The sequence below is a fragment of the Denticeps clupeoides genome, chromosome 13, assembly GCF_900700375.1.
Source record: "Denticeps clupeoides chromosome 13, fDenClu1.1, whole genome shotgun sequence".
Taxonomy (NCBI): Eukaryota; Metazoa; Chordata; class Actinopteri; order Clupeiformes; family Denticipitidae; genus Denticeps; species Denticeps clupeoides.
Window position 1 is genome coordinate 4916499 of NC_041719.1, and position 18592 is coordinate 4935090.

At 47.9% G+C, this 18592-nt stretch overlaps 1 long non-coding RNA gene across 1 annotated transcript in view; it reads left to right on the top strand.

The window, feature by feature from the left end:
• The first annotated feature begins 4135 nt into the window (after positions 1-4135).
• LOC114802139 (uncharacterized) overlaps positions 4136-18592 on the top strand; it is a 43753-nt gene continuing 29296 nt past the window's right edge. The window contains exons 1-2 of the long non-coding RNA XR_003751690.1: positions 4136-4304; positions 15217-15333. This is a non-coding gene — a long non-coding RNA (uncharacterized LOC114802139). The remainder of the gene's footprint in view (positions 4305-15216; positions 15334-18592) is intronic.

Below are 18592 nucleotides of genomic sequence, written 5' to 3' on the forward strand. Positions count from 1 at the left end.
CCTCAGCCACTTCGGTGCCGGCCCGGCTTCATTATCCTCACCGCGGGCCGGCCGGTTTAGCTTCTCACCTCTTGCACTTTCCCGCCCCCCTCCAACCCCTCACGGGCCACCCGGAACATGGAGCAGGTAAAGGCCTTCCGTCGGCAGGGCCCTGATTTAACGCGGCCTCCTGACCTCTGACAGCGGGCCGCTGTACCGGACCCCCGCCGCGTTCCCCTGATCCGGCGGAGCGCCATCAATCAGACCGGAGCAATTTACTCCGACATGATCTGTAATGGAGAGGATCTCCACTCGTTTGGCAGTAGCTGAACCCGGGTAATGGTGCTGACCGTCGGAGTCTGTGGCGGGATGTCAGCGAGCGCCGGAGATGCTGAAATTCCGTGTTATTTGGCCCGGAACTCGTTACACGTTGCCGTTGTAACGTTCCCCCGCATCCCCGCTAGGAGGGGGAGGGATGAGAGGCTTTCTCTGTGCTCCGTCACTGCACTGCCACCCGCTCCCACATCCAAAATCTTTCACCCCCTACATGTCCAGCCAGCGGGGGAGCAGAAATCGCATTCTCTGCGCCTCCCGTCACTGACCTGAATACGCACGCCCAATAACTGCTCCCACAGATCGGGCAGGGGGGGACGGAGCAAGGAAGGCAGCAGGAAAGAAGAAAGTCCCTCCGCCTGAGGAGCTCAAGGACTCTCACGTCTGAGGACGCTTGGGCGAGGACCAAGATATGACACAGGTGCTAATGTGAGTTCTATCTGCCCACTGTAGAACCCCCCCCTCGTGCCAGGTCTGTTTAGTAGACATGTACCCTGGAACATTGATTAATTAAAACCCTGCTACACAATGTGAGCAGAATGTGAAAAGAAGGCACTTTCCATCTGCATGCAAAAGGTTCTACAGATCTGAGACCAGTCCCGGGTCTCGTCCACTATTAATGGTCCTGTTCAGCTCTGATATGACTCAAAGGCCCTTCTGGTGGATCTTCCAAAACTTCACCGGTAAAAAATTATTTTGAAAAAGATTTGAAATAATAATAATAATAAACAATGTTTCATCCAAGTTTGGAATGTTCTGTGGAAAATAACAAGAGCAGGGTTCATGCTAATGATACCTCAATCACAGTGTCATCTACAGTGGCTGTAAAGCCCATTGAGACATACTGATAGTGATTTTGGGCTATACAAAAAATGAACTGTGGTGGTGGTTGTTGTTGTAAATAAATTTAAGTTGTGTGTTAAGAAATGACATTCAAAATTATATCAGCATTTAAAGATCCAGTATATCAAACCAGGGCACTCAGATTAAATCTTTTTTTTTTAAATCAAACATCAGACCAATACAAATGTTATCCTGCTTGAGTAGTTTGATTGGTGGGCAGGATGACATGTCTGAGCCTCCTACCTCCAGGGCCCTATGGCTGAGACTCATGCGGTGAGGGCTTGCAGCGTCTGGTTAAGAGCTACCTGCCATCAGGCCGGGTGTCTCTCTGAGTCAGTCTCCACCCTGGTGAGTTCAGCTGGGGTGTAAAGCCTGATTGCCAGTGAGTGCAGTGTGTTGTAAAGGCTGATTGTTTTAATTCCCTGCCGGAGGAGGCTGTATTGCGGCAGTGGACCACGGTGAAAGGTGACTGCCTCTTCCCGGGGTAGCATCCTGCTCTCAGCAGTTGTCCTTCCTCTGAAAATGAACCCTCTGGAGTTGGCAGTCAGAGAAGGATCTGGGAGTTTGGTGTGAGCTCTGGGTTACACCATGACCCCAGTTAATGGTTTTATGGACCAATACTTAATGTCTTGATCCTAACCACAAAAAAATTAAACTGAGTAAAAGTGTTGCTTTTTTTATTTGTTGCTACAAAAGGCTTTCGGTCAACTCTTCCCATTGTTATTTAACCGCATCACATTGAAATGAACTGTAAATACAGAAAAGGTACACAAATATTAACTGGTTAAAGAGATTTTAATTATTGTAAGATATATTGCCGTTTAGGGTTTTGACCTGTGCATTGCCCGCTGTGTAGGTTGAATGGTGGTCCCCAGAGCCAGACACTGACATTCACACATGCGGGACCTTTTTTCCATGTAAATGTGGTGGATGTAAGGGCGGAGACCCGTTCAGGTTGCCGTGTTATCTTTGTACCGGGGCGGTCGTGGTTCACCCCAAAGGTCTCTGATTGATATCAGTCCCACCCTTCTCTGGGCATAGAAGCTCTATTGTAGCTCCAAAAGCTGCCATAACAAATCAAGATAAAATTATTCCAAGGGAATGATTAGGCATCTTAGTATATAAATACAGCAAACCTCTGTATCTACCATTGCTATTTACATATTTACAGACTGCATGAAAAACACTTATTCGCTGTTATGTTAGAGGTCTATCTATTTTTTTTTTTACTGCTCTACATTTGTATGTCATTGCAAACTAATATGCAAACTAAAATCTCCAGGAATTGTTGTGCTGTGGTTGATGTTTAAGGCATCTTAATTTCCTTTCATCTTATGCAGGCAAGTAGTGAAAAATGACTTTTCAAATGACAAAAATGCATATTTTTTCATGTGGACGGAATAGTGTGGTAGCTTATGTACATAATAGCAGAAACTATTCTATGTCCTGGTAAATGACAGGTCCTTTTCCTTTTAAGAAGGCATGTAAAATAATAAAAAAACAAATCCCTAAATACGTACGTAAAACCTCCGAACTGACAGTTTTGTTGTTATTGTTTGACAGTCATCAGTTTACAGTGGTGTTAGCTGGCACAGACTGGGTACTGACAGCGTTTGGCGCTCCGTTCACAGAATTCCTGTTGTTATCTGCAGCTTGACTGACAGTGAATTGAAGAATATGATCTCGGGACTGATGGCGGGCATGGGAGTAACTCACTTTCACTCTTCAGGTACTCTGAGGTATTACAAGACAGGACAGGGCTGCTGCTAGCTGCTTAGCATGCTAATGTTCACATTTACAGCATTTTTCCCGATTCATCCCTTGTCCGGAGTGACCTACAATAAGTAGTTTCAGGGACAGTCCCCCTGGACCAAATTAGGGACACAATGGTGGTAAGTGGGTTTTGAACCTTAGACTTTGTGGCCTAACAAGTGTGTTACACACTAGGCCACGACCACCCTTACTAAATAGCCCTACGACGCAATCTACAGACGAAAAAACTGTCACTTAGATTTATAGATTTAGCTGTTTTCGAATTTATTTAGCTAAAATCCTTCACCTTGCACATTTAACGTCAGCTTTTAGTGTCATCATTCGCTCCTGTAGCTACAGGGATCTGAGGCTTTTGAAGGACCCTTATTCCGGCACAGTGGATGTATAAATCAGACGCGGCGCCTCTGTAGCACAGCCAGGTAGCGGAGCATCCAGCAGCAGCCTGCCAGTGTTTGCCCGGGTGGCGCGTGGCAGGCTATGAATTATATTACACCGCTAAAATAGGCCCCGGAGCCGGAGGAGCAGTACATCTTCAATTTCAACACGTTTCAAGAGACGAGGGCGGGAGGAGGGGGCAAAAAAAAAAAAAAAAAAAAAAAAAGAGAAAGGAAAGAGAGAGCGCGGGGCCGAGAGGGAGGGGAAAAAAAGAAAGCAGATTCAATCTTCAAGCACCTTACAAATGTTTGCGTCAGTTTTCTTGTTTAAAAGAGAAGCCACTGAGAGGAAGAGGGAAGAGTGGAGAGAAGTAATGTCCACGACTCGTTTTTTTTCTCTTTCTCTCTCTCTCTCTCTCTTTTCCCCCCCCAAACTGTAGTGAAAAGATTAAATTGTTTACGAGCTCAGAGTCTGGCTGGCTGGAGCGGATGAGCCAAGAGCGACAGAGATAGACATTCTAATTCGAGGCTGTACTTAGCGCCCTGGTCCCTCTGTGCAACCACTAATTCTTTTATCTGGCTTCAACACTCCAGGCTGCAGCCATATTCATAAAAAAAATAGAAAAAAAGGGAGAGGAGGGGAGAAAAAAAAAAAAAAAAAAACCAAGTGAAAGAAGGCAAAAATTACTGTTTTATACGCTGTACAACTGATAAAAAATCTCTACTTGAATACTAGATTTTTTTTGTGCGTGTGTGTGTGTGTCTCTCTCCTTCCCCCCCTTTTTTCCTTCCATCCCTTCCCTCTCCCCTCATCTCACAAAGAGGCAGAGCGACTGGAGTCTTTAACCCTTTATCTTGACTGAGCAGAAAGACGTCTGCAGCATTTCCTCGCCGAGGCTTCTCAGTCGGGGAGACGGTGTACGGTCTGGAAAAGAGGGGGGGCAGGTGGACACGGGAGGGAGGTGTGCGGCGCCGACGGAGATTGGTGTGAGGCGGTTGAAGGTGTGTTTTGTGGGTGTGTGTGGACGCAGCGGTGTGGAAAGTGGGAGGCGGCTGTGGTGTGGTGTGTGTGTGTGTGTGTGTGTGTGTGATTGGGGGGTCTGAAGGGGGTTAGAAAATACAGCGTAGAGAAGAATTACTGTTATCTCCGAGGCAGTAGAGGGAGAGGTGGGGGGTGGTGGTGTTGGTTGGAAGGATGGAGGGGTGTGTGTGTGTGTGTGTGGGGGGGGGGGGGGGGGGGGGGGGGGGGGGGGGGGGGGGAGATAAGAAACTGCAGCAGCTGGGAGAGCGAGCCGGGGCGCGTGAGAAGTCGTGTTCCGAGGGGGGGGGGCCGTGGCGGTGAATTTGCCGTGATATTCCGAGCTGCCCGGCCCGGCTTGTCTGTCACATGGGGGGCTCAGGTCTTTTTTTTCCTTGCGGCGCACCCCTCCTCTCCCCCTTTTTTATCCCCCCACGAGGTCTGCTCCTCCGATATGGGGTATTGTGCGGACTGCACAGTATAGAAACCTCATCAGCGTTCTTGCCTTTTGGACATTATCGGTGGCTAAGGTAACTGCGTGCTTATAGACTGCGCGCAGATAATGGTGGCGGAATAAAGGCGATAAGTGGAAGACCTCTCCTCATTAACAGCTATCTCAGCCACTGCAGACGCTGTCGGTATTGAGTGGCCGGTATGCCCGGCATAAATTAAAACGGGTGGTGGAGAAAGGGGGAAGGGGGGTCATGAAAAAACACGTTCCGGAGAACATCGGCCCCGTGGACAGCTCTTTGCATGCAGATGGTCGCCAGGAGAGGCCCGGCGGCCACGTGCGGGCCGCACCGCGTCTTGCCTCGCCGGGGTTTTCCTTGTTTTATTTGTTTGTCTGGATCCGCTGAGTGAGTCATGACGCTGCTTCGGCATCTGCATACCCCCGAGGAAGGATCCCGGAGAGTTATGGGGCTCGAGACTCCGCGAAGCCGCTCCAGAGGACGATAATAAACATATTTTAATGTGTACGGCGGCGTACATCCTGGCACGTTGCCGCTGTTGAGAGGGAGGGTCCTGCAGGCCAAGCTGCCCGCTGCAGTGCTGCGTCTCAAACTGGCCATTTTCCTTTGGCAGTGGCGGCGGTGGAGAGCAGGTTAAATCTTGTGGAGGGGTTCTTTAAACTAACTGCCTCGACACACGCACGCACGCACACACACACACACACACACACACTCACTCACACAATCTCATTCAGCCCTGCTGTAGGATTAAACCCATTTCAAGAATACAGCGGCTACCTGTTCCTCACCGCGCCTTTCAACGGCAACAACAGAGAGAGAAAACAGGAAACAGAGTCGCCAAAATCCCCCCTTCCCCCCTGCACACACACACACACAAACACACAAACACACACCTCTGACCACTGCTGCTCAGTGACAGAAAAGAGTACAACAGACTCAGAGACTGTGTTTTTTCTATGCCTGTTCATGTTTGTGTATGGACATCACATATATTTCAGTGCATTTGTGTATGTATGTCATTGTGTGTCTTATATATACTGTATATTGTGTGTACATGAATATATTATAGATGCATTGCATGTCTGCAAGTTTTGTGTTTATCTGTGAATGTCACATATGTAAGTTTGCATGAATGTGCATTAGTGTGTGTGTGTTTATGTATAAGAGAAAGTGACATGGTGACACAACCAACTGTGTCCTCTGTGTTTAACCATCACCCTAGGTGAGCAGTGGGCAGCCATGACAGGCGCCCAGGGAGCAGTGTGTGGGGACGGTGCTTTGCTCAGTGGCACCTCAGTGGCACATTGGCTGATCAGGATTTGCTTCCTTAACCACTGTGCCACCACTGCCCCTTTGTATACAGTATGTGTATCTTTAGCTATGAATCAGTGCATGTGTGTGCATGCATGCACCACTGACCTTCAAGTAAGCAAGTTAAGTTTGTGTGCATTAGTGTGCCTTCTGTGAGTGTATACTTGTGTGTTTACATCTGTAACCTTAAAATGACCACTGAGCTAAAATTAAGTGTGTCCTTTGCTGTGTGTTTTCATTGTAAGATTGAGTGTGTGTGTGTACCTCTGTGTGTTTGTGTAACACCATCAATCTGCCAAAAAGTGTGCATGTTTGGTGTGTAAATTTTTGTATATCTGCAAGTTACACTGTGTGTGTGGATGACCACTGAGCTGTAAATAAACGCGCGGCTCCCCAGCCCGCCGGTGTGAGCAGACAATCCTCAGCTGCTCTGGAAGGCGTGTTCCTGATAAACTGCTGCTCTCTTGCAGGCGGTACAATGGGGCTCCGCTTCATTTGCATGACACAATTGGCTCTCGGTGCTGATGTGTTGCGGCTAGACAAGTGTAGCATTACGGGGAACAAGTTACCATGGGGAAGGTTAATATAGACAATAAGGGAAGCAGATAATGTGAATTGGGTTCCTGTTTTTCAAACCTCTTATCAGGGAGCCAAGAAAAATCGGCCTGCTTTGAATAAAGGCGACCGCTTTAAAGGGCCGGTGTGCTGCCACTGCTGCCTCCTTCATTTTTTCTGCCTGCGCCTCCCCCCTTCGGACATGTTTAAGCGGTTTATGAACACGTATACCATGTTTAAATATATGCATGTATAAAAGAAAGAAGCTTTTATTATACAAAAAAAAAATCATATCACTGTGCAACTGCGTCATTGGAGATTTTATGCAAACGTGAACCGCCCCCTTAAATTTGTCCTGCTGGAACCACAGGATATTAGAAATGATTTTAAAATACCCAAGTCCACAATTGATTGATAGCTGACTGTTCATTGATTGACAGCTGGTGATTGACTTGTTGTTGAGTGAAATTGACGTGTGAGTAGACGTGTATGAAAATTTCTGTGTGTGTGTGCGCTTAAGTGAGAGTTATATTACTGTGTGATTGTGTGTGTGAGAGACAGAAAAAGAAGTGACAGTGTAAGCCTGTGAGCTTGTGTGTGTGTGTGTACTTGTGTAATTGTGAGGAAGAATGAAAGAACATACGTGTTGTTACGGGAGCAATATAATGCATTTATGATCTTGTGTACATGTGAATATGAGAAAATGGGAACGTGAACGTGTGTGTTACCACAGAGCCTCATTGTGTGTGTGTCAGAGTGAACCGACATGGGCGCGTGTGCGAGAGAGTAATATCGTGCATTTACGAGGGTGAGAGAGAGTGAGAGAGGGAGGAGAGGAGCACACCTGTGTGTGCGAGGTTGGGCTGTACAGAATGAAAAGAGCGAGCCCAGCGCCGGCCCCTCAACTCAACTCACTCTCCCATCCACCCAGCAGGTAAAGCCTCAATTACCATCCTTCACCAGGCCCCTAACAAGGCGACAAAAGGCACTAATTTTTAATTGAATATTTGGGCTGCTGACGAGCCGAGCCAGGCCCGGCCGGGAGGAGAAGGGGGAGGGGACAGGGAGACCCGTGGCCCAGGAAGAGCCTCCCACCGTGGACTCCAGATGGGACAGGCTGGCGGAGAGGTTGTTAAGAGGGACGATTGAGTACCTTACGTGCCGAATTAAGTTTGAACCCTGGGGTGTCTGGGTTCTGCTGAGAGAGCTCTAAATCACCAGCGCCGTGGCTCCGGCCCCCCTGTCAAGTGCCTCCCATCAACATGACATTTAAAGCATTCATTAATTAGAGGGGTCCGCGTGATGAGGTTTTCTCTGTGTTGCACGGCCTTTTGGAAATTAATAAATTATAAGCAGTGTCGTTGCCGGCGGCGGCTGCCTCGGCCTGGAGCGATGCTCATTTGCAGAAATGGTCATTAGGGTCGTTACAGTTTGGTGGCTTCGCTGCGAGGCCATTGGTGTGGTGGGCGTGGCCTTCTTCCCTTTTGGCCTTCGGTTGTAAAGGCCAGGATTTCTCTGCGTGTCAGATATGAATCTGTCAGCGGTGAATCATTGCTGCTCCCTTGCACCATGACTCAAGTTTAGTTCCTTTCAGCCTGTTGTTGTCCTTTATGGTTACAGCTATTGGGAATATTGTCTATTGACTTGGTGTTAAAATGATTTGTACGGATTCCTGAGGTTAAATGCGAGTGTTTGTGTGCTGTGGCCTTGGGAAAATTTGCTGTGTGCATTTCTCTGGACTTAGAATGATGAATATACAGGTGGGTTCAAAACTCCGAGGGTCATATTTGGCGGTTCACTAATGTTACATTTACAATTGCAGCATTTATCAGACGCTTATCCAGAGCGACTTACAATCAGTAGTTACAGGGACAGTCCCCCCCCTGGAGCAACTTAGGGTTAAGTGTCTTGCAATGGTAGTAAGTGGGATTTGAACCTGGGTCTCCTGGTGTGTTACCCACTAGGCTACTACCACCCCTAGGTTACATTTATTAGTTAAGGAGTTGATCATCTTGTTTCCTGGAAGTGGCTGTTGTCCAAGGTGTTTGCTGTGTATAACAAGTACACGGTAAGGGAACTAGTGAATATCACTATGGTTCCATGCATTACATCTTACATTTACATTTACAGCATTTACCAGACGCCCTTATGCAGAGCGATTTACAACCAGTAGTTACTGGGACAGTCCCCCCTGGAAACTCTCAGGGTTAAGTGTCTTGCTCAGGGACACAATGGTAGTAAGTGGGTTTGAACCTGGGTCTTCTTACATCGTGCTGGGAAAATATGAACCTCAGATTTACAACTTAACACTGTTTCAAAGCCTCTATAGCATGTCAATGGCACTATTTAGGCCAGTGTTACATCATGCTACACTATCACATGTATCATGCAGGTTTGCATAAACCCATGCATCCATGCAGGGTGACATTGCGTTGAAGCAAAGATGAGACAAACATGATATCGAATTGCTAATTCAGTCTTGCTCAATAGTTAAAGCCGCTTCATAATGCTGGAGAAAGTTACAGGAACATTTTCTCAAGATCTCTGAGTTTTGGTGCCCACCGTAAGTAGGTGCTGTCTGAGCTTTTCAGAAAGTGGAGGTTAAAGCAGTGTGTGTGTGTGTGTGTTTTTGTGAGTGTGTGTGTGTGTGTGTATGGGTCCGGCTAAAAATAGAAGGAGATAGATTTCCTCCTGGGGATGACACCCCATTTGTTTTCATTTTGCAGACGCTCGTCCCCAGCAGATTACACGGCCGTCTCCCTGCAGGCCGGCGCTCTGGTGCGCCGCAGCCACCCCTCTCTTAATGCAACTCCTATTATTTCTTAATGGATGGGGGACAAAAACAGTGACCTACTAAAGAGCAGACAGAGAATTCACCTGTGATTTATCTATTTACTCTGCAGCCAGGTGCACAAATAATATCTCCCCTGGTCTCAAGGGGGCTGCTGGTGCACCACCCACATTCCACGGCGTCCCTCCATGGCCTCTCAATTCTCCGCAACCTGTGCAAATCAAGTGTTTCGCGTTCATTAAGGATGCCAGATTCAACAAAACGTTTCCAGTAGCGCTGTTTAGTTTCCACTGGGGAGGCGTTTGCGCTCAAATTCCTCTTTTCTGATGGTCTGTACGCGCTCGTGCTCTTTAGTTTTGTTTTATTCTCAGCAAGGACAGTCAAGTGATTGGGTGATAATGTAGCTTATCACAGAAAGCGAACCAACAAGCTTATCCCATAGCCACTTATTCTTAATCAGGCTCGCAGATCCCACTGTGGACACGGGGACTCAGGCCGAGCACCGTAGGTTGCAAACTCACAACGTTCACTCACAAACTCACACCTGTGGACGGTTCAAAGTCACCAACTCACCTTGCGTTCATGACTAGAGAACCAAGAGGGAACGCGCCGCAATCTCCAGACACAAAGCCGGAGCCAGGATTCAGACAGGATTCAGGATTCAGACCTTGGAGGTGTGAGGTCACGTTATAACAGAAAATAAGGAGCATTTCCAGCCGAAACTGATGTCTGAATAAAAATCGTATTCAATTATTGTGCATGTATAACTGCATACACTTTTGAATACTACAACACGCTGAACATTTCATTTTGATTTTTTTTTTGTACACTGCAGATGTTTGAGAGTTAGAACTTTCCAATACTGTTAAATGTGATATGTGGTTTATATGTTCAAGCATATTTGCCTGGACATTTCCTGGACAAAACTGCACAATTACAGTCCCCGGCCTTTTAGCAACAGTGCTGATGTCTGCTCAGGATAAGGACTGGAAGAGTCTAAAATTGGAGGCGGTTTAATAAAGAAAAAAAAAAACTGAGAGCAGAGAAGGAAATGGAATAGGAGGCGAGATACAGAACCGCCATCAAACGGTTCCTCCGATACACTCGAGGGAAGCCACACAAGTCATACCGCGAAACCAATAACTAAAGTTCTGTTTTCATTTCTATACCACAACCGCATGCATTATTTAACACACACTTTGCAATTAAATTTTTTTTTTCATCTTTTCCCTCTCGCTTGTTGTGCTGCGGCTGGCGTGCTGTCAGGAGAGATTGGCTGCTGAAAGTTTAATAGGGCGGCGCGAGCGATTGTTTTAAGGTGAAAATCTGCTCTGTTAACACAATAGGTGTGCGAGTGGATCTGATTTCTCAGTACACGCATGTGCGTCTGTGTGTGTGTTTATGTCCTCATTTCTCTGTCTGTCAGTGTATGTGTATGTGAGAGTTAATTGTGGCCTCAATTGTTTGTCCATTTGTCAGTCCATTTTCTTATTTTGTGTGTGTGTGTCTGAGTGTGAAAATGTGCTGGTGTTGAATTTTGTATAGATGCACCTGGGTGCATATATGCCTTTGATTGCGTTTGTGCATGTAATGCACATGGATGTATTTGTGTTCGTGCACATGCAGCTGTGTGCGACATGCATTGAATGAACGTATGTGTGGATGTTTGTAGGTAATATCTGTGTGTGTGTGTGTGTGTGTGTGTGTGTGTGGTAGGTATTGATCGTCTGGGTGGTGCAGGTGTCTGCAGTGTGGAAGCGCAGCCAGGCAGAGAGAGGAGGGGACATGGTCGGCTGCTCTGACCCCGGGCCCCCACCGCAGTCGGCCCCGTCAGCAGAAACCCCCCCGGCAGCGCCGCAGCTCTCCCCACTTCTCTCCGTGTTTTTGTTTTCCCATCCTGCTCGGTGCCTAATCATGGCTGAAACTCATATTCCCTGCCTGGGATGATGGGAAGGGGCCGGAGCGCTCCACAGCACACGCAAACATTCCCGCCGAAAACAGGTTTGGCTCATCCATACGGCGACCCCCACACCTGCCCTAGATCCGATATTATTATAGCGTGCCCCCCCCCCCCCCCTCTCTCTCTCTCTCTCCATACCACTCGAGGGTCAAGGCCCCACCTCCTCTCCAAGGTAACGCTTTCTCTGCCGCCACTATAAATCCCTGTGGGTCTGAGCTTTGTAATCTTGAGCGGTATTGACACTTTCCTGCCAACGAGTTGAGTGTACGGGGTATCGGCGCTGCTCATTCCAGACGCTGCCACCTTCAGTCCCCCATCTCACTTTATACATATTCATTCGCATGCATTCATGACATAAGATATGAATGAGCATGGGCCAGTGGTGGCCTAGCAGTTAAGAAAGCGGCCCCGTAATCAGAAGGTTGCCGGTTCGAATCCCGATCCATCCAAGGTGCCACTGTGGTGCCACTGAGCAAAGCACCGTCCCCACACACTGCTCCCCGGGCACCTGTCATGGCTGACCACTGCTCACCAAGGGTGATGGCTTAAAAGCAGAGGACACGTTTCATTTGTGTGCACCGTGTGCTGTGCTGCAGTGTTTCACAATGATAATCAGTTCAAGAAAAACAATTGAACTGTGTAATTCGCCCCTGCTGTGCATTCTGTCTACGTTACATACATATTTGTCGTCCCCTGAGGGTTAGCCCCTTAACACTAATTATTGACCATTAAGTTGCCAATTACGGCGTCACCCTTCCGTCCAAGGACAAGTTCCTTCTCCATTTTCTGAGTGATGATCATCTGTGAAATTTATGACAGCTTCTCATTTCTTCTCTGCTATAAACCTTAAACAGCTAATGCAAGGACAATATCCTCTTCTGGCACTTTTCACCCCAGACAGGTTGAGGGTTCCACTCTCCAGGAAGGTTTTTTTTTTGTGCACTCAGACACACCCTTCCCCCATAGTTGTTAACACAGGAGGCGTTGGTGATACGCTTCAGGCAGGGATTGGACCTGGGTCATTGTCAGGCGGCCATAACCCTTTTGTAGGGTTCCCATTGTACCTGAAGATGAAGTGTCCGAGGCAGAGTGGGCACGTCTGGCCTCTCAGATTTCATTCAAGTGTTCAATACGGGAATGTCGTATGAAAAACATCCCGGGAAGGACAGTTTCCGTCTGCTTTCCACTGCAATCCGGGTTCACAATCTCTCTAATACATCTTGTACTTTCCCAGGTGACACAGCATCACAACATCACTAGAGGTCCCCATGTCGTGTCCCAAAGCCCGACCATGTCCCCCCACTCACAAGTTTGCCATATTAGATTTGTAAATCAAAAGCCAATACAGAAGAATTAATCTGCTTTATATCCCTTGGTTCCTTTTTTTTTTTTTTTTTTTTTGCGTGAGGCACATTTGGAAGATTTAGAACGTATTTGTGCCTGCTGCTTTCAGCCATTATATGCTTGAGTTCATACATCTCTTTGTGAGGCTATAAAACAGGCATTGACTACCCATGTAAATTGTGTTCCCCACAATAAATTATATGCATACTTGCAAAAAATACATAACTGCTGTCGGTCCCTCTGTGTATCCAGAATACTAATAACAACAGGACGCCATTTATTTATTTCCTCCGCGCTTCTCTTGCTGGGAAGTTTTTTTTTTTTTTTTTTTTTTTTTTTTGTTCTTGTCCATCGTTCCTCTTTTGCTCCCTCATCTTGCAGGTTCTATTAATCTGGAGGCAGCGATGCTCTCAGTGAAGCGAGGTGGTTGAAAATGTCATTGACCTGCACACACTCACGGTTCAGTGGCTGTTTTTTTCTTTCTCTCCCTCTTTTCCTCGTCTCTCCGCGACGTCGGATCCCAGCCTCCCTTGTGTGACGGCTGTGCTCCTGAAACCTAATGCAGCTGATGATTTAGAGGCCGACGCAGGCGTGCATCCGTGCATACATGCAGGGTTTAGGTGTGTGCAGGCATACATTAATCACCACAGCCTGGTGCAAACGCTCCCGTTTACAAACCAGCACAGGGTTTTTTTTTTTTGGTATTCATGCTGAAATGGACAGTACTGCATTAAATAATAAACTTTATTGACATATATTCTGTTGCTGCTAATTTGATGAATGTGTATGAGCAGTAAATCTTTTTTTTTTTTTTTCCAAAATTAAAAAGCTAAAAGTTGTGTTGAAACCTGAGCACCTACTCTATTGCGGTCTGGGCAACGGCAATCTGAACACATTCATGGCAATACATATTTAAATACTTTAAAAACAAAGTGGTATGCTAGCATAAGATATTATATAATATTGTTAGGTTTAAGACATTGGGTTTGAGGAGGTTTTGTGATTTAGGCCAAAAATGCATATGCAGAATGAAAAGGGATGTTGAGGTGGACACTAGCCCATGAGACAGGTCAGAGGTCATGACCCCACCCCAGCATGTCCTCCACACACCTTCATCACCATGCAATGGTGACGGATGGAAAGCCAATAAAATTGCAAATTTCTGAGTATTTCCACAATATCCTAAATAAACAGGGGCTGTGCACACATTCCCTCTGCCGGTATCAAATATTAATCTGACGGTGGCCCGGGTGGCGCGCTGCGACGGAGAACACGCCGCTCTGGGTAAACAGTCGGGAGATTGCCACTCGCCGTCTCTCATGCGCGTGCAGAAGCCCGAGACCATGACAAATTCTCCTCCTAATTACAAGGCACTCTGTGTGCTCTCCAGCACTGTAAATCCAGCCACTCTCCTCTCCAGAGCGGGATTAGGCCTTCCCTGTTCCCCACAAGCTCCACGGGGGGGGGGTTGCTGCCAGGGGCTTCCGGGTATATGCTAAGCAGCAGATTGATGTTCTGGAAGAGTTCACCTGCATCTGGGCAGAGGGGTATGTGCAGGGCCCAGGTCCCAGCGTATGAAAGACCGGTTGACAGCGTGCGGTTGCGATGGATGCCGGTCAACGTAAAGGCCCAGTCTCACCTCCTTCAGACGGACCCCCTCCCTTCTCGTCTCCCTCCTTGCATGTTGTACTTGAACATGCCCTCTTCTGCACTCAATTTTCACTCGCTCTCCAGCTCACAGGCAAAGACACATTCTGTCCCCTCCACTCCATTGTTTGGCTGTTTTGCAAACGAATGTAATTATCGGCGGAGTAATGAGACGATGGCACTACCTAAGATGAAGTCTCAATGTTCCCCCCTCCAAAAAAAAACCAAAAAAAAAAAACCTCACAAACCTCACAAAAGGAACTGGTAAAGATGCTATTCCCCTTTTCCTCCACTGGGGGAAGCAGAGTACACAGTATTGCAGTGTTCCTTCAGTTGAGAAATAAAGACATTTTTATAACATATTTAGCATTATTTACAGTCAATTAGATTGTATTGACTAAGTGCAAGTTGAGGTACTTGCACAGTACCTATTAAAGATTATATACATAAAACATTAAATCAATATCCAATAGTGCAACAGTAAGTGCAAGTAAAAATTTCAAAAACAATATTCAAGTGACTTTGCAATTTATTCAGCTGGAATTTTTTAGCAGACATAGCGGCTTCCTGAAAGAGTGGTGAGCAGGATTGGAATCAGAAATAGTTTTTATCATTCTAGACCATATGACACTGTGATGATATGATGAAAACTATGTTGAAAAAACTATCCCATTACCGGGACCCCGGGTCACACATTCCTCTGCTGATATGATTGTGATATTGTGCTTGATAGAAATATCATGACATGCAGTACAGCACACATTTATCTGAACTTCCTGTCTCCCCTGCGCAACCTGCTTCTGTCCTCCTCCCTGCAGCTGTGCGTAACCGAATCCTCCGGGGGCGGCGTCTGCTCCTCCTGCCGGCTCGGCGTTGAAGGGCACCGCTGACGGAGCCAGTGAGCCGGGCTCGCTCTCCTCCTCCCGCTCTCCGGAGTGAGTAAACAAACCGGTGTACCTGTCACTCCCACTCTCACACCGCCCACTCCGAGTGCCAGCCGCCGTCTCCTCGCCGCCGTCGCTCACATTAGCAGTGATAATTAGTCATCAGGCGCCGTTCGGGATGGAAGTGAGGGTCCTGGAGAACCCCTTTACATGCTAGAGACACTCTGGGGGTCACAAGCTCGTCACGTCTGGATGCTTGATGTCTCCGGCCTGTCAGAGAGACGACAACATTATGAAACCGTAGTGGAGATTCTCTTCCTGCTGATTCTGAACTTCTTAGATTAGAATAAAAAAGCAGATAATAAAAAATGATGTTCGTTGAAACTGTTTATTCTGCCAGTGTGCAACAAGCTTTTATTTCGTGTGCGCGGGGGGGGTCTGAGAGCGAGCGAGGACCTCATTAAGTATATGAGCCAGCTTGCTTTCCGATGCTCGTCTGATACTCTGTCGGTTTCCTTCCTCCACAATTTCCCTCCTCAGTGATCAAAGGCCCCCTCCCGTCCCCCAGCCGGTGTCTCTCAAGCACGTCCCGGCCTCCCCGGGTCTGTCCGATTGTCTTACAGGCACGACGAGGACACCCCACGGGGCCCTCACCCACCTCCCCCAGCCGCTGATTTACTGGGACGGGCTGCCTCTGTCACAGTGTGTGATTGCGACCTCCGGTTGACCCATGCAGAATATATATCGTCGCAGGTTATCTACATAATGCAGCGGGAGAGGGTGCGAGAAGCCATCAGAAAGCGATGGAGAAGGAGAAGAGAAAAAAAAAAAAAAAAACAATAGACAATGGCTAGAAAGAAGGCTGCTTTCTCGAGGACAGTCAACAAGCTATTCTGGTGGCGTGGGAAGCACAGGTGGCTCCGTTCTGCCAAACGCACGTCCGGCTCGAGAGCATCTGCAAAGAAGCCTAAATGACGGATAAAAGCCGGGGCCATTGATCATCTTCACGGCGCGCGAGGCATAATGCTTGCCGTAATGCGTCTTTCATAATCATCATGACAAGTCCCAGGAACGTTCAAAAAAAAAAAAAGAAAAAAGAAACAAAGGAACAGAGTAAACAGATGAATGCACGCGCCATGCGGGCTTTAAGTAGCAGCCCATTATGAGACGTCCCCCTCTTCTTTTTTTTTTATGATATCGAGTGATCAATTACCCATATGGCAGAGAGAGAGAGAGAGAGAGAGAGCGAGGATGAGAGAGGTGTGGGCGGAGCCGAGGTTGGGTGATAAACAGCTGTTGCCTCGGTGCTCAGGTATCTCGCCGTGTTGAGCTGCACAGCTGCTTTAGCGGGGGCTCCGGCAGGGCGGAAAGCCTCGCTGCTGGAGAGTTGCTGTTAACTTGGCAATAAAAGAAAATTGGAAATATGAGGGGAATATGACGCGCTTGGTGCGTTTTCATGGTGCCGCCTCGTCAAGGTGTTGGGTTGGGGGGGGGATTGTCATTAGGCTGAAATGCTGTCGTAAACCGACCCGGGATAAATAAAAGAGATCGTAGAAGGAAAAAAAGTTTAGAAGAGCTTTTTATACAATAACAGGATTTAAACTTGATATGGACGAACAAAATGTTCGCGTTTAAGTGGGTTAAATTTGAAAATTGAATTTCATTGATCGCCAGATTATCACAATCTCCATTAGAGAGATGAAAACCATTCATCCACGAAACATTCCGTCATGTCGCGTTCCATTGTTGGTGGGAATTCTGTCTTGTGAAGATTCCGGTTTGGTCTCTCTGGAAGTGACCTCAGCAGTATTTTGATGCAAGCCAACCACGGGTACCAAATTAATCCATTTTCTACCAGGGGTGGGAACCACGACCCAGGATGGGAACCAGCAATGTGCCATCGCACCAAAATCTACTGTAGGCGTCGAGCCGGGTTGGAATTTGGGGACTGGGGGGTCATAGGAAGAGAGTCGCGTTGTTTTTGTACTCATCCTGGAAGTTATGAACCCCATCAGGAGGGAAATGTTTCATCAAAATGTAAAGATGATCACTCGCTTCTCCACAGAGAACAGTGAACCCAGAGAGAAGAACGAGTTCCTCCTTTCGTTTATCTGCATGTGTGTTTTCCTCAAAGAGTCGGTGATGTGTGCCTCCTCGCCGAAATGTAAACACGTGGAACAGGAACATTATGCGACGATGCCTCCCTCTGAGCGACATCAGTGGAAACGCTTGCCAAAATGGATTTGAAATGAGGAACCCTTTTCCGCAACCGAATTCAGCGTAAAAAACGGGGGAAAGTTTCGTCCCGCCACGGGTCTCACAATTCCAGGAGAAACCACTTCCCCGTTCTGCAATTGTTTTCTCTTCTTGCCAAATCGTATCGGAAGGTGAGGGCCACGTTTCAGAAAGGGCCCCTCCTCTTAAGCGTAACGTGCGTGTCGTTCCGAGGCAAAACGGTGCGCTTGGAAGAGCAGGTTGTGCAAATGGCACCCGATGTGACCTCCATTTTGGAGAATGGTGCGCGGATAATGGAAACCCCGGGAGGTAAGGAGTGCCGCCTGCCCCTCAACCGGACCCTTCCGCCATGCGTCCAGCTTCGCAAGAACATGCCATTTGTGTTTTGCTGTCTGATTTTGTCTAATGGCTGAATGCCCTTTCATCATCAGCAGCTGCATTCTTTCTCTTTTACTTTATTTTCTCCACATTCGCCGAGCCGCCTGTGAACCCCGGTGAGTTTCTCAGTATTTAAGCCAGATTCGGCCCGCCTGACCCATTGTGTGGCGGCCTGTGAGAGTCGGCCACATGGATTCATCTCCGAACAGCCCTCTTCAAGCGTTGCCACATCACCCCCTCCCTTCAGTCGCTGAGCCGTCAGCTTTATTTGTTGATTTTTTTATTTTTTTTTATTATTTTCTCCTCGCCCTCCGTCCCTCCCCGGCGGTGCCCCCCCCCCTCTTCTGCTCATTGAAGGAGAGCAAGCCCTCTCATGGGTGACCATTAGAAGCAGATAATCTGCAGTGATTAGAGGCTGCTGTCGCGGAGGGGAGAGAGGGCGTCTTTCAGAGCCGATGAATGGACGCCGCGGATCCCGGTGCCTCTCAGCGCCGCGGCGGCGGCTTTTTATATGCGGCCGGCGGCCGGGACAGCTGCCTATTCACTCGCCGCAGCCAATTAGTCCCATTGGGTGTGAAGAGGGGCTTCGGCGTCTCCTCGTGTCATGTCCCGCTCTCATCCTCTCACTGATCCCCCCTACCTGTACCCACGTCCCGGGGCGGGGCCCCGCCAGCCGGGTCGCCTCCTCCGCAGGCGT